Below are 16,566 nucleotides of genomic sequence, written 5' to 3' on the forward strand. Positions count from 1 at the left end.
TTGTAATAATTAACTAAAGATGATAATGCCATAAGAGTATTCCCACCCAAAATACAAACTAATAGGGAATTAATTAAAATAAATGTTTAAAAAATATGCAAATTAGCTAGATCGTTTGCAGATGAACGCAATTCCACGACCCATACATAACAAAGATGTATTTTCTTTTAAAATAAATACAAAAAAAGGGTTTATTATATGAATATCAATACACACACAAAAAACAAAAAAAAACAAAAAAAAAACTTATCTAAGAAACTTAAATGCCTTCTGGTGGATTGAATTTTACCATCTATAATATAGATCTCACCTGTCTGTTTAAATGTATGTATGTATGAATGAATGTATGTATGCATGTTTGTAAGTCTTGCAAAAATTTTCAACAGAGGTGACGGATTTTCATGAGACCAGTATCATTTTGAAGCTCAACCCTTCGAACAACAAATATCGAAAAATTAGCCAAAAACATTAATTCCTTCACCCTCAACTGAGCACTTTTCTACAGGGAGCGCGGAGGGGGGGGGCGCTTTTTTCGCCGATATTGTTGAAAGTCATCCCTTTTCGATTGACTAACCTTAATTTAAACCTAGGTCACTTCCGGTTTGGCGACAGGCGCAATAGCAAACACGTCACTTAAAAAAAAATTTTTTTTTTAAAAAAACATTCTTTTTCTTCTTCGCAATACGGGTTCGAGCATGCCACTACCACTTTTTTTTTTGCCCAACACACCTCCAAATATCCGGGCAACGCTGGGAACCAAGGCTAGTTAAATAATATAAAAAGGATTGAAAGTGTTATTTTGGTACATCACACAATTGCATTTTTCTTTTCAATAAATTTATTAATAATGAATAAAAAACAAACATTAGAAACACAAGCAAAGAGATGAGAAATGACCACCCATTTTTATCAATATAGAGTTTAATAACTTTTTTTTTTTACTCTACAACTTTTCCTCGGTTTCCAAGGGAAATCAATGTGTCTTGCCTAACTACCCTTTATCTTGAAAATATTCATTTTTCAAGAGTTTTACGCTGAACATCCACAGAATGCCAACATCAAGCTATTACACATGAAAGCGTCTGCTGTGGAATTTCCACAGGTCCCGCTAGTAAATACATAATATTTAAAAATAAATATACTACTACTACTACTACACAAACTGGAGGGGGGTGTAGCGGTAGATAAATGGACTGAAAACTTGGGTGTGCCAGGTTCAAATCCAGATTATTCCATAGGAACGCTTTCATCAACCCAACACCTGACCTTGTGTTTGTAAATATAAAATTTGTGTAGATATCAAAATTTAACAAAACAATAGCAAAAAGACGTTACTTTCAGGATTAATGTTTTGCACTTTTTGCCATCAGTCAAATAGAAAATGGCGTCACCGATTTTGTGTAAAAAAAACAAAAAAACCCCAAAAAAACATTGGCGATTTTGCACAAAGAAATTGAGAACTCATACATACATTTTAAAGATCTGTTTTGTTCACAGGGAACAATCAATATTTGCATGTCAACTTTGCATATTTCTTTCTGTAGACTCAGCAGAAAAAAAAAAACAAAGCTCTCAGAGAAAAATAGATGTAAAATTATGTAATATTTTATGTGCTCTGTTATATCTTAAACATTGAGCTTCAGATTTAAAACAGGTGGATCTACATAAAGAATAGAAAATATTCGCAAATCACAAAACATTTGTAAAAATCTTCACTCATAAAGTTAAGCATAATCTTGTTAGACAAAATCTTACAAATTAATAAGCGTCTTTTTTTTTTTTTTTTTTTTTGGAAGAGGGGAGTGACACAGAGTTTTGGAGATGGAATCGGACAAATGGTCACAGCTTATATGGTTGCATTCAGTTCTAAACCGGTCATCCTGTTGAACATGACCTTATTCATGGGAGGTGGGTCGCATGTCGGTCGCCTGAAGCACCCCTATCAGAGAATGTTACCAGGTCAGATTTGGCCAACTTTTTCATCAATCTAGAGTGTCCACTCATTTTTTGGGGGGAGGGGGCGAGCTGACTTTCCCCACCATAAAATTGACCTCATGTCTAACTTTGTTTCAATAGACAAACAGATGTACTCCATGGTTACTCCTCATCTCAAATGGTTATTTAGTTCTCTCCCACTGCAAGAACTTAGACATCACGGTCGGAAAGTGGGATTGAAAAGTCAGCACCCCCAAGGAGCTGCAAAAAGTGCCTGGGCAGCCTTGTTGGCATTCCCAGCGAGTGCAATAAACTAACCCCTTCTTAGAGAGAAGGCAAAGCCTGAGATGGTGGACGTCCTAGAACTGCACAGAACTAAACTCACACTGCAAAAAATCAACAGGGACCGGATCATTACAGGAATGGTCTAATCTCTGTTGATTTTGGGGGCCCGAGGATAAATCAAAGACATAAGTTTGTTCGGGCGGGGCAAAGGGGTGGGTCATCGAGCTACTTTCATAATCATTAAAATTTTTTTTTTTTTTACACTACCATCCTGCATGGTAGTGCACGACTGCACGGCCACCGCTCGGTAGCCACGGGTAGTGACCATCAATTTCCGAAAAATCAAAGGAGCGATATAGATACAAAGTAGTACATTTACTTAGTTCATTCATGGCAAAGGGGAAACATACTCGGACGGAATAGTACTTAATACTGCTTTACTAACAAAAAAAAAAAAGAAGAGAACAAACGAGTGCGCGACCTATTTTGACCTTTGAACCGGACTAACATGTTGGGTGGGGGTGGGTTGATTCCCGCGATCTTTCACTGTGGCATTATCTCTTTTAGAAAAATGTCACAAAAGAAAAACAAAATGTAGATGTTTGTAAGTAGCGTTTTCTTTTGTTTGTTTCCGAATCATATTTTTATGTAAACTTTCTTAAAAATAAATTGAAGTAATTGTAAACTTTTTTTTTTTTTAATTAGGTCTATACAAGTTAGAAGTAAACTTCGTTTATCCCGTCACTACACTGGACATATATTTTAATTCTTGTTAATTAAAAAAAAAAAAAAAAGTGATTGTCCAGAATTCCCCCAATATTAAAAAAAAAAAAAAAAAAAAAAATCTGATGTACGAACACGAGTCGGACCCCCCCCCCCTATTTTCCAAAATCACCTAAATTGATTTTGTAGTTATATTTTTAACTAAGAAAATAAAAATTAAAGAGAAACTATCGTCGCCATTTTGAAAAGTGTCAAGAAAAATAGGAGATAACTCGACATAATTCAAACTTACAAGATTTTTGTTGTAATGCCTAAGAATTCTCATTAATCGTTAAAAACCATTTTAAAAATCAAAACCACTTGATTTTTAGAATAAAATATTTTCTTTCCGTAACCGATACGTACATCAGATTTTCATTCATTTAGGGAAATTCAACCACCAAAAATTAAAATAAAATTGTATTTAAGGCCATTTCAAGTGTGCGCGTTAAGAATTTTAAATCGGAATTTTTAGAAACTGTCTCCTCTTTAAATCTAGAATATTGATTTTTTTTTTCACTTGTAGTCATGCTGAAATCTACAATTTAGAAAACTAAAACCGAGCGACGAATCACTTTAAAGTAAAACACACACACAAAAATAAAAAAACAAAACAAAAAAAAAAACGAGAAAGTTACAATGTACATAATAATCCGTGCCATATTTAGAATTTATAAACATTAAGCATTTTTTGTGTGCAAAGAAATCTTTAGTACGCATTTCGAATTAAACCTATTTTCAAAACAAAAAAAAAACAGAAACATCTCTGGAAAAATAAAAAAAAATAAAATAATAATAATGCACGTACCAGTCACGAAACGATATGTTCCAAAAATCACGTAAATTGATCAATAAGTTTTTTTTACTAAGAAAATCAAATTTTATGACTAAACGAGGCATTGTTTCGATCTGCCATGTTTTATAAATAAGAGGGAGACAACACAATTCAAACTATCAAAATCAAAATCAGCCCTTTAATGACTACAATTTACTATTAAAATAGCTAAAAATCGTAAAAAAATAAGTTTAATACATGGTCAGGTCAACTTACGTAATTTTTGGAATATGATATTTTCGTTCCGTGACTGACTAGTACGTACATTTTTTTTTTTTTTTGAAGATTTTTCTGCAATTTTATTTATTATTACTTTCTTAATGCTTAATTCTAAATAAGCACTAACGAATCCAATTCAAAAAACAAAAAATGCAGAAAAATCTTTATGGTGTACGTTCACGGAACGAAGATGTCATATGCCAACAATCTTGTAAATTGATCAAGTTTTTATTAACTAAGAAAATCATTTTATAAGTAAGCAAAAAGGGACAGTCTCGCGTCGCCGTCTTGAAAAAGGAAAACAAGGTCAGACAAGTCTACAATAATTCTAACTCGCTAGATCAGACTCGTAATGCTAACGATTGCACATTAATCACTTGTTTAAAAAAGGGATTTTCTTAATGAATAAAACAACGTTATTTTTTTGGGGGGGGGGGGATATGACATTTCCGTTCTGTGACGGGCACAAGCGTTAAAATTGTTCTGTAGTTTGTCGTTTAATTTGGTTGAATTCGAAATACGACCCCACCCCAACACACACACACACACACACACACACACACACACACACACACACACACACACACACACTTTTAATGGGACTTTTTTTTAGTGATATGTGTAAACGTTTTTTTTTTGTAGTTTCTCATCTTACGCTGTATTCTTCGATTATATTACAGAAAACATTCAAACTTGCTCATGATAATATGCTTAAAAAAACTAAAAAAAAAAAAATACATGAATACTAATTGTCAATCTTTTTAAAAAGCCATCTATATGATAATATGCACTTAGTTTTAACACTTACGTTATCGATATAGCTCTATAGTACAGGATATTGAGCTTATTATTTGTCTATGATCTGCTATCTTAATTCGGTTCTGTTTAGATTTTGAGGTTTGTTTTCTTGGATTAGACCTATATACGTAGTTTTTAAATTTCATTGTTTACTGCAAAGTTAGTGTACAGAAACGCATTGCATTGAAGTAAATCTCCAAGCTAACAGGTAGTTTGCTTGAATAGTCACTTCTATAAAACGAGACACAAAAATATTTATGTGTGGGGCCGGGGCAGTGGGTACGAAGTTATAAGTGTGTGTGTGTGTGTGTGTGTGTGTGTGTGTGTGTGTATTACTGCTAAACTATTCATGTAGTGAGCACTGTTGAAGTAAATACTGAAAAAATTATATAAAGATTTTTAGTAAAATAAATTAACATTTTCCGTAAATAATCAATTTCTCCAGCTGATGTGCGTGGATACAGATGTAAACATCGTCCAACGCCATAGTGTCTGGATTGTTAAGAAAATAATTGCACACAAAAAAATGCAAGTACGTTTCTTTTGCCCAATTAAAAATTTTTTTTTTTTTAATGATTTAATAATTTAAGAAAAAAAAAAAAATAAAACAAAAACATGATAATTGTATTTTTAAAAATGCTAAAACGCGAAAATCAGACACCCACTAAACGTAAATAAATCGAAATAAAAAAATGAAAAAAAAAAAAAAAACTAAATCGCAAAGAAAACAATCCATATCACATAAGGATGAATTAATATAAATTCTTTTAATAATATCAGTTGGATGCAGTTGCAGTGATCAGACGGTTGAGAGAAAGGGACTATTATTGAATTGATAGCTATTAACGGAGCAGTCGGAGCACTTAGGTTAACGAAGAAACAAAGACAGATAAATGATTGACCGGGTGATGGGAAGGATATAAAATAGTTGAGGCTGTGTTGTAGTTTTTGAAAGCAGTTGTTTATGTATATATATATATATACACACACACACCTACCTACCTGGTGGTTGGTTCGGTTCTTCCAACGGTACCACGCGCACCTGTTCCTTTATTTCCCTCGCTGCTCCTCCTACTCCGACCCGGGAGGGTGAATCACTGCCGCAGAGTTACCTCCCTTACTAATAAACGTGGCCTAGAAGGGTGGGAAACGAGTGGGTGGGGTTCTCAAGTCTTGAAATGCGTGTTCAATCACAGAAACCAGTGAACGTTAAAAGACCGAGAAAGAAAACTAAACGAACCGAAGGATTCTATCGAAATCCGTTGAGTTCATTAATTTTTCAATCACACACACACACACACACACACACACACACACACACACACACACACACACACACACACACACACACACAATGTGACGACCTTTCTTTTTATCCGGATAAAACTGAAAGCAGCTCTTATAAAAAGTAGAAGAAACGCCGTAATCGGCTCGCATAGCACACGAAACTAACTTTAAACTTTCCACTCTTAGACGCTGAAAAGGAAACGCCGAATACAGACATTTGCATAGAAAAGCAGCATACATATAACACTCATACACAAACACGCATATATGTGTATGTGGGGGGGGGGTGTAAGAGAAAACCTAACCCATGAGTAAGTTCATCGACGTTTCGTCCCTATTCAAAAGGACTTCATCAGGATTATTGATTACCAGAGAAAAAATATGCACACACATAAAAACACGCGCGAGTGCGGTTCTCATGTAGTTGTTGTCTCCCTGATTTTACTTTAGCTTTTTTCTCGCTGACATGCCCCTATTCCGAATTCGTAGCAATGGGTCGACACCAGTTGGCTTTGTTTTGCACCAAAATGCCCATTAACTATTTTCTTTTAAAATGTTTAACATTTCAAACAGATAAAAATTATTGCACAGTAAAAATAATTAAATTAAAAAACAATCATTTGTCTTATTTTTAATTATTTGATAAAGTAAAAACGTCATTTGTTTTTTTGTTTACTTTATTACTAAATTTAAAAAAAGGCTATTTCATTTTTTCATATTTATTTTCAAGTTAAATTAAGTTTTTACGATATTTTGGTTGATTAAATTGTTAGATAAATTTGCTTGAATAACTTTTTTTTTTAATTTAGTAATCAGGTAAAAATGGGATTTTTACCTGATTAAATAATTCGAAATAAGGAAAATGGTTTTTGTTTTAATTTAATTTTTCTTTTTATTGTGCAATAATTTATATTCGTTTGAAATATTAAAAAAACAAAAAAAACACGCACACATTGTTAATGACCGTTTTGGTAGAAAAAAGAAAAAAAAAAAGAAAAGAAAAAAAAGAAAAGAAAAAAAAGAAAAGAAAAAAAAGAAAAGAAAAAAAAGAAAAGAAAAAAAAGAAAAGAAAAAAAAGAAAAGAAAAAAAAGAAAAGAAAAAAACGAAAAAAAGTTCACTTATGTCGATCCAGTGCTAGGAATTTGGAATAGAGACATGTGAGCGAGAAAAAAAAAAAAAAAAAAAAAAACAAACAAAAAAAACCAAAACAAAACAGAATCAGTGAAACAACTATATGAGGACACACACACATATCAGCAAAATAGTTACCACCTGTTGAAAGAGTGATTTATGTCAAATTAATGGTTGAATATAATTAAATTTGTGCTCATTTTTGCATTAAATGCTAATCTAGTAACCCATAATTGTACATCGAACGGATACCATAATACTTAGTTCACTGCACCTTATAAAGATCTATACAAAATTTCAGCTAGATAGGACCAGTAGTTTTTAAGAGAAAGTGGAACGGACAAACAAAGAAATATAATATACAAAAATATAGACTAAGTAAAATAAAAAAAAAATTGTTATTCTACACTTGTGCTCTCCGTTTTTAAAATTACCAGAAATATCATTTTCTTTTGAAACCCAACGTCATTATGATTACTTTATTTGCGATAATAGTGTTATCAAATGTTCAGCTATAAACAATCTAAAATCGTTATCAAAATTCTAAAATTTTATCAATGACCAATTTCGACGGACATATTCAAATTAAAAAGTTTGTTATCTGGAAGTTACTAAGTGCAAATAAACAGGACGTTTTAAAGAAATTGTTTATATATATATATATATATATATATATATATATATATCTCAATGATCCCTTTAATAACCGAAATTAAGTGCACTATCAGTTTGAATGAAATTAGGAAAATACAAATTAAAATATATATGTATCATTAGTTATGTTGGATATGGAACTGGGGCGTCACCAATAAAAGTTGAGGTGTACACACATACACATTCCAAAAGGATATTTGATTTACATACTAGTGTTCCATGAAAAATGATCAGAATTGTAATTATCACAGAAAAAAAAAAAAAAAAAATGTTTACATTCCAGGTCGGGAGGTTATGAATTGTGCAATGCAAAATAATGTTAAAAAAAAAAAAAAAAAAAAAAAATGTTGATCACGATTCACATTTTTCTCAGTCGTCACTGTCATATACAAACCAACCTCTACAACTAAACATCTTTCTTTGTCGATGAGCAAAAAGTTTAATTGTAAATAAATAAACTTCTATGTTGATAAATTCATCTCCGTGTTGATTTTGAGAATAACGACAAAAGAGCTTTGCTCGGGCCCTATGTACTGTTCATAACTTTATGTGCACATGTATATATAAAATGTTTGACTCGTGTCCAGGTAACCTACATCTAAAATTTCAAGTGTTTAGACCCAAAATAAGCGGAGGAGTTTGGTAGATTCTGCAAAGGTCAACTCTTTCAACTTTGACTTCTTGGCAGCTAAATTTTCGCTCAAAAACTGACTAAAAAGATTGCTGCATGTCTGAATACCCTTTATGTAAAATTTCAAGTGTTTAGACCCAAAATTTGCGGAGGAGTTTGGTAGAGATTTCAAAGGTCAAATCATTGAACTTTGACCCCTTGACAGCCAAATTTCTGGCAGAAAACTGATTAAAAAGATTTTCCCAAATCTCAATACACCTTATGTCAAATCTAGAGTTTCTAGACCGAAAATTGACAGTAGTTTGGTAGGGAAATGTACACACACACACAATTTCAGTTTTATATATATATACTAGCAGTTCAGCCCGGCTTCGCTCAGGCCCTATGTACTGTTCATAACTTACATAAAGTGTATTCACATGTAGGGTAAGATTCCAAATGTTTACACCAAAATTTGTCTGAGCAATTTTGTAGAGACCGCAAAGGTCAATTTTTTTTTTTTTTTTTTTTTTTTTTAACTTTGACCCCAATTTTGACCCTTTAACATTTCTTGTTTTGGTCTCAAATCAAAATGCAAAGTTTTACCCATGTCCAAGTTACCTATATCTAAAATTTCAAGTCTTTAGACCCACAATTGGCGGAAGAATTTGGTAGAATCTGCAAAAGTAAATTCTATCAACTTTGACCTTTTGGCAGCCAAATTTTTGCCCAAAACTGATTAAAATGTTTGCCGCATGTCTGAATACTTATGTATAAATTTAAAATGTTTAGACCCAAAATTGGCTGAGTAGTTTGCTAGATATCGTAAAGGTCAAATATTTTGAACTTTGACCCCTTGGCAGCTCAAATTTTCGACCTAAGCCAATTAAAAAGCTTTTCTTATTTCTAAATACCCTTTATGTAAAATTTCAAATGTTTAGACCAGAAATTGGTTGAGTAATTTGGTAGAGACAGCAGAGGTCAATATTTTTTTTTTTAACTTTGACCCCAATTTTTACCCCTTAACATTTATTTGTTTGGGCTCAAATCACAAAGTTTGATCCATTTCCAAGTAACCTACATTTAAAATTTCAAGTGTTTAGACCTAAAATTGTCGGAGGAGTTTGGTAGAGTTTTCAAAGATCAAATCGTTGAACTTTGACCCCTTGACAGCCAAATTTCTGACCGAAAACTGATTAAAAAGATTTTCCCAAATCTCAATACACCTTATGTCAAATCTAGAGTATGTAGACCGAAAATTGACAGAGTTATTTGATAGAGAAATGTACAGAGTAGGAAACAGAAAAAGGGGAATGAAGGTACGTAATGTCTGCAAAAACAAATTTTAAAAACATCCCGTGTTTATAGGCACCCATACTCTCCTAAAATTATTGAACTCAAGCCACATATTTGAAGACGTATTACTGGACCATACTTAATTTCCAAAAGATTCACACAAACACCATTCAATTCAGGTAAAAAAAAAAAAAAAAAAAAAAAAAAAAAAAAAAAAAAAAAATTATATTAAGTCGCTAAAATAAATTTACTGTTTAAGTCTTAAAAGACATCAGGTGACAAACCTCTGGTCTTACTCAAAGATTGTCATTTAATTAGGGCTGGCCTCAACGAAGACCAGAGTTCTATTGTCACCTAATGAGGTCTTAAGACAAACAGTAGATATATTATAGCGACTTATGGTAATTTTGCTAACCTAAATCGAATAAAATAATATCCTGCTCTTTTTTTGAGCACTATCAACGATGTTAAAATTCAATGGTTTTCACTTAAGAATATTTTTAACCTGGAATATAGATATATATATATATATATGTGTCATCCACATACAGTACTGTTTCGCAGCTCATCAGTGCGGCTAGACAGGCAACTACCTCAAGCCAGGATTGAAACCCGACCGTTTGTACGGCAGTCAAGGCTCCTAACCATTACGCTATTGGCGGCTGCTTGAACGAGTAGTGAGTTTGACGATGTTTTGACATCGTCCGAAATACCTCCGCTCGATTTGTTTACACAAAGAGCGTCGCTTACATGCTAATGGTAATTCATGTTTCACTTCTCAATATGCTCAACTCAAGGTGAGGAGCATTATAGTCATCCACATACAGTACTGTTTCGCTGTTTCACAGCTCATCAGTGCGGCTAGACAGGATACTTGTTTATTGTTAGATAAACATGCTCACATCCCGCTGCTACAAATAGCCACTTGTTTCAATCAAACAGATATCATCAGGCAGCGACTTGACTATTCAAAAGTTCAATGAATAATGGATATTTATTTTAGGAAGGAACTCTTTAAAAGTTGGAGTTAAAAAACTTAAAACACAGAACTTTAATTATAAGATGTAAAGAGGGAGGGGCAATTTAAATAAAGTTAAAAGATTTTAATGGAGAGAGAGTGATTAAGAAGAGAAAAAAAGAAATATATATATATATTATATACTAGTAGGGGTACCTGGCGTTGCCGGAGTGTTTGTTTCCGGGACGGGGGGAGGGGAGAGTTTTAAAAAATGTTATGGTAGGTAAGTAGGAAGGATCAAACCCGGAGTCATGAGTAAAAGTAGGAAAATAAAGTGTGAAAAAAAAAAAAAAAAACAAACATCTGCAACGTTAACAGTTCGGCCACCAAGAAAAGTCCATTCCAGTTGTTTAGGAAAAAAAAAAACGACTACGGTAGGTCGGCGCGAACGTGAAAATATAATGTGAATTGTCCAGCACGCTAACCACTACGCCACAGAGCACTGCAGCTTAGTTTAGTGATTTTAAATAACTTCACATGAAAGAACTACAAAGCCAAACCGGTGTTCTCTTCTCAACTGTTCCTTGTGAACGATCCCCAAACGGTGTTAAGTGGTGGCAGGGGGAGGAGGAATTTATTAGAGAAAATATTTTACCACTTCCATTGATCTTAACTGATTTTGGCCGTGACTTCTCCGCAGAAAAACTATAGAAATCTAAGATCATCGAGGAATTTGAGAAATAATAAGCCTATAAAACACCTCAGATATGGTTCTGCCGTTTGTGCATATTATATTTGCATGAAATATCTTGATTTTTAATCCTATTAAGGTCAAAATCAGACGAGAAAAAATGAGTTCATGTTATATATATATATAATATATATATATAATATATATATATAATATATATATATAATATATATATATAATATATATATAATATATATATATAATATATATATAATATATATATATAATATATATATAATATATATATATAATATATATATAATATATATATATAATATATAATATATATATATAATATATAATATATATATATAATATATATATATATAATATAATATAATTTCAAATCAGTTTTCACTCTGAAGACGAATGCGTGTTCGAGATAAGTGTATTTTAATTTTTTGTTTAATTTCTAATATTAATAATTACATTCTATTTCAGTACTTAATTTATATTTTTATCTCCTGATTGTTTTATTTAATGATAGCGTTTTCTCGTCATAAATGTTTATTATATCTACCAAGTTGATCTAAAGTATAGCATACTCAACCATTTTATATTTCTTTCAGACCCCAGACCACCCCCCTCAATTTCTGTTTTGTTTTTTTGTTGTTTTGTTTTTTTTTTGTTAATTTTCTTATAACGGCACTAGTTGAATTTCAGAAGCCCCCCCCCCATGTTCTCTTATATCGCAATTTCTTATACGCCACTCGCAAAAATTCAGAAAGAAATCACGTTTTGTTTTAACGGTGAATTGAAAAAAAAAAAAAAAATCTTTCGGGACGCTGATATAAAAACTAAGTCTTTTCAAATCAGTTTTCACTCTGAAGACGAATGCGTGTTCGAGATAAGTGTATTTTAATTTTTTGTTTAATTTCTAATATTAATAATTACATTCTATTTCAGTACTTAATTTATATTTTTATCTCCTGATTGTTTTATTTAATGATAGCGTTTTCTCGTCATAAATGTTTATTATATCTACCATGTTGATTGCATGAACAGATTAGGAAATTGTATTCATTGTTAATTCGTGAGAGGTGAATCTATCACCATACGTTCCCTTTATAAAACACTCCAGTTGGACTTTTATTAAGTACAATACTTAATAGAGTTTTTTTTAAAGGAGAGTAGAGAACGTTTTGTGGAAGCGTTGTCGGCAGCTCTAGTTACTCTCGCTTCACTTTTTTTGTCACTCAGTCCTCATTTTTTTAATGAGTGATTTTTCTGACAAAGGGAGAAGAAAAAGCTGTATTCTAGGTTGGCAGTATTTTGCGTGAACAGTCGGCAAAGATGGCGGAAATATTTCGTTTCTATGTCTATCCTTGTAGCCATGTCACTAGTAAGGGTGCTGGAGGTAAACGTTTTATCTGGGCTGACGTTATCCGCCTGATAGTCAGGGACCCGAACCTTGGATTAACCACTAAGGAGGCTGTCCTATCAGCAGGTGCAAAGTACTGGGGCTGCTGTATTGCCATTTGGTGAATGGATTCTGGACCATGCAGTAGTCTCTGGTGGGGCCTCTCGATGCCATATTAGTGGGTAATTGTTATGGCTTTATCTTATGTGCTACAAAAAAAAAAAAAAAAAAAATTCTTCGTTACTTTTCTCTTTGTTTTCCCCTCTCTGTCCTGCTCTAAGCAAATCTGACGACCTAGTCCACAAACTCCAAAATTCCATCATGACAAGTTTCAATAACAAATACACGATTAAACCCGGATCTGAAACTTCCAACGTAGACCCCCACTACCATGTCTCCTTCTCCAACATCAGGGGTCTACGTTCTAACCTTCCAGAGGTTGAAGCCCAATTACAGGAGACTAAACCAGACCTTTTCTTTGTATGTGAAACTGGAATTGGACAGACTATTTCCCTAAATGAGTTCGTAATTAAAGGATACTCTAACCTAACTTCCAAAACTGACCCCCAAGATCGCCATGGGCATGGAATATGTGCCTATATAAAAGATGGCTTTCCATGTGGTAGGGACATCTCCAGAGAAGATCCTAACTTGCCCTATATGTGCTTCCGAGTAGCACTAGCTCACACTATGGCATTTATATTTACTCTCTATCACCCCCATAACAGCGGAGTTACTATCTTTAAAAGCATATCTGAGAAAATTGACCAAGTTCTATTAGCATATCCTTCAGCTAACATTCACGTATGTGGAGACTTCAATGTTCACAACGTGGAATGGTTGACCCACTCAAACAAGACCGATGATGAGGGGAGATTCTGTCATGATTTCTCCATTGCATATGACCTCACTCAGATTGTTCACGAACCCACCCGTGTGCCCGACAATGACGGCCAGTATGCAAGTCTCCAAGACCTCTTTCTCACAACTTGCCCTGAACTATGTTCAGTTTCCGTTCTGTCTCCTCTTGGATCTTCTGACCACTCAGTGGTATCAATTAAGATAAAAATGAAATGTAACAAGTCCTCTGACATACCTCTCCATCGTACAGTATATCGATACACTATGGCTGACTGGGATAGTTTCCGTACATTTATATCGGATCTTCCTCTGCGTTCCATGTTTAAAAAGGATGTGTCATCTATAGTATCAGACCTGACAGAATGGTTAATTGTAGGTATAGACAATTTCATACCCTCGAAAAAGTTCCAGCAAAAACCTAACAGCCAGCCATGATTTTCTCCAGAATGTGCTGCTGCTATTGCGCACAGAAATCACTTTTTCCACTGCTTCCAACGTAATAGATGTATGGAAACTAAAGCCGCTTTCAGGACTGCCAGCAACCATTGTAAGAAAGTAATAAAGAACGCAAGAGAGTTGTATGCTCAGTCCGTCAAGTCCAAAGTAGCTGAGCAGCGGCTTGGTTCCCACCAGTTTTGCCAAATTGCAAACAGAATCTTGAACAGAAGTGTGTGCTCCATCCCAACTATAATCAATGGACCTGAGTTAATCTCGTCAGCATCAGACAAAGCCAAACTCTTTGCCAAGAACTTTGCAGCTAATTCGACCCTTTGCGACCAAGGCTGCCAACCCCCAATATTTCCTCCTGTATCAGAAAATACACTATGTGATATACAAATATCTGTATGTGATGTTGCCAAGCTAATCAAAAACCTTGATTCCAGTAAAGCAACCGGCCCTGACGATATTCCAATTATAGTACTCAAAAAACTTCAACCAGAACTAGCACCCATACTTACAAAACTGTTTAAACGTTGTCTTAAGGAGAATTGCTTCCCATCACCCTGGAAAATCTCATCAGTATGCCCTGTATTTAAGAATTCAGGTGATCGTTCATCCCCCTCTCAATACAGGCCAATAAGTCTCCTGTGTGTCATGAGTAAGTTGCTGGAATCTGTGTTAAATAGAGAAGTAATCAACCATCTCAACAAAAATAACCTTCTTAGTGACACACAATATGGTTTCCGTTCTGCTAGATCTACAGCAGATGTGCTTACAGTTATATCTCATAGGATTAGCGAATCTCTCGACAGGCAACCTTTCTAGGGCAATTGCTCTTGACATATCAAAGGCCTTTGATAGGGTATGGCATAAAGGTTTACTTCACAAGATCTCCAGCTATGGTATTGCTGGAAATGTCTTCTCAATTATTAAATCATTTCTCTCTGATAGGTTCATAAGAGTAGTAGTTGATGGGCAAAAATCAGAAGCTCACAGTATAAATGCTGGAGTCCCTCAGGGGTCGATCCTGGGCCCAACTCTTTTCCTGATCTACATTAATGATCTTCCAAATCACATCCTTACATCATTCGTAGACATTTTTGCTGATGACACTACTGTCTTAGATGTGCTACCATATATGGTAAACGACCAAGTTCTCTCCGATTCTCTCTCCTCTGATCTTGATCACGTTGTACAATGGGGAAAAGAGTGGTTGGTTATTTTTAATGCATCTAAAACCAAGCTTCTATCTTTACATCATCAACGTTCTGATCCCCATCTGGCATCAATTGAAATGAATGGTTCTCGTCTTGGGGAAGCCTCAAGTTTTGACAGGCTTCTAGGCTTGACCTTTACTCCTGATCTTAAAATGGAATACGTACATCAAATCTGTTGCCAAGGCCGCTGGAAAAATGGTCGGATCCTTCTATCGATCCAGTAGATATCTCACTGCTGATGCAATTCTCTTTCTATATAAGAGCCAGATACGTCCAAGGATGGAGTACTGTTGCCACATATGGGCAGGAGCTGCTAGAAAAGACTTGTCCTGCCTTGATAGAGTTCAAAATAGACTTCGGGGCTTGGTGGGAGATGTCCTTTTCTCTTCGCTGCAACCTGTCTCACAGAAGAGATGCTGCGAGTTTGTCTCTGCTTTATCGTTATTTTCATGGAAAGTGTTCGACTGAGCTTCAATCTATGGTCCCCCCCTCGCCAAACTTTCACAAGAAACACTAGACTAGCTGAAAACATTATCATTAATTTTCCCCACTCTTTATCTGTACCTAAACCAAAACATAGATTCCATGATCAAAGTTTCTTCCTTAGAACTGCACGCCTGTGGAATTGTCTTCCGTTTTCCTGCTTTCCAGCTTTCTATAATATGGTTGTTTTCAAGTCCAACGTGAACAAGTTTCTGATGAGCCGTTCCACTTAGGTTAACAAATTTACCGAACTTCCATTACTATCGATTACTATATTGTCCTTTTGACTACTCTACACTCTTTAACCCTTATCCTTGAGTGGCCTATCGGCCTTGATAAGTGGTGACGTCTATGTAAAAAAAAAAAAAAAAAAAAAAAAAAAAAAAAATTATATATATATATATATATATAATATATATATTTATATATATATTATATATATATTGTAGACTACAATGTATTAAGTAAATCACTGCGAGAGGCATGTGCACTTTCTCCCAGTGTACCACGAGGAGTTCCAACTAGAGTAGATAATCAATTGATTTGATGGAAAAATAGGCGATTTCACCAATTTCGATAACAATAAAAATATGGAGAGTGAAACATTCGTTGATCATCATTCAATCCCAGGCAACGCCAGGTCACCTTGCTAGTATAATATAAGTAGAAAAAGTTAAGACAT

General features: G+C 34.1%; 1 protein-coding gene across 2 annotated transcripts in view; it reads right to left on the minus strand.

Annotated features, from left to right (window-relative positions):
• The window catches only part of LOC145296762 (TLC domain-containing protein 4-B-like), a 129,270-nt gene that overhangs the window by 48,802 nt on the left and 63,902 nt on the right, over positions 1-16,566 (minus strand). Inside the window, exon 1 of one of the 2 annotated variants that reach the window (XM_080142814.1) lies at positions 5,837-6,396. The exons of the other annotated variant lie outside the window; for it this stretch is intronic. The gene's annotated coding sequence lies outside the window, so the exon portion shown is untranslated. Of the gene's footprint in view, positions 1-5,836; positions 6,397-16,566 lie in introns of those variants that run through there. 2 annotated transcript variants of the gene reach the window in all.

This window comes from Euprymna scolopes, chromosome 17, assembly GCF_053919585.1.
Source record: "Euprymna scolopes isolate OS-2025 chromosome 17, ASM5391958v1, whole genome shotgun sequence".
NCBI lineage: Eukaryota > Metazoa > Mollusca > Cephalopoda > Sepiida > Sepiolidae > Euprymna > Euprymna scolopes.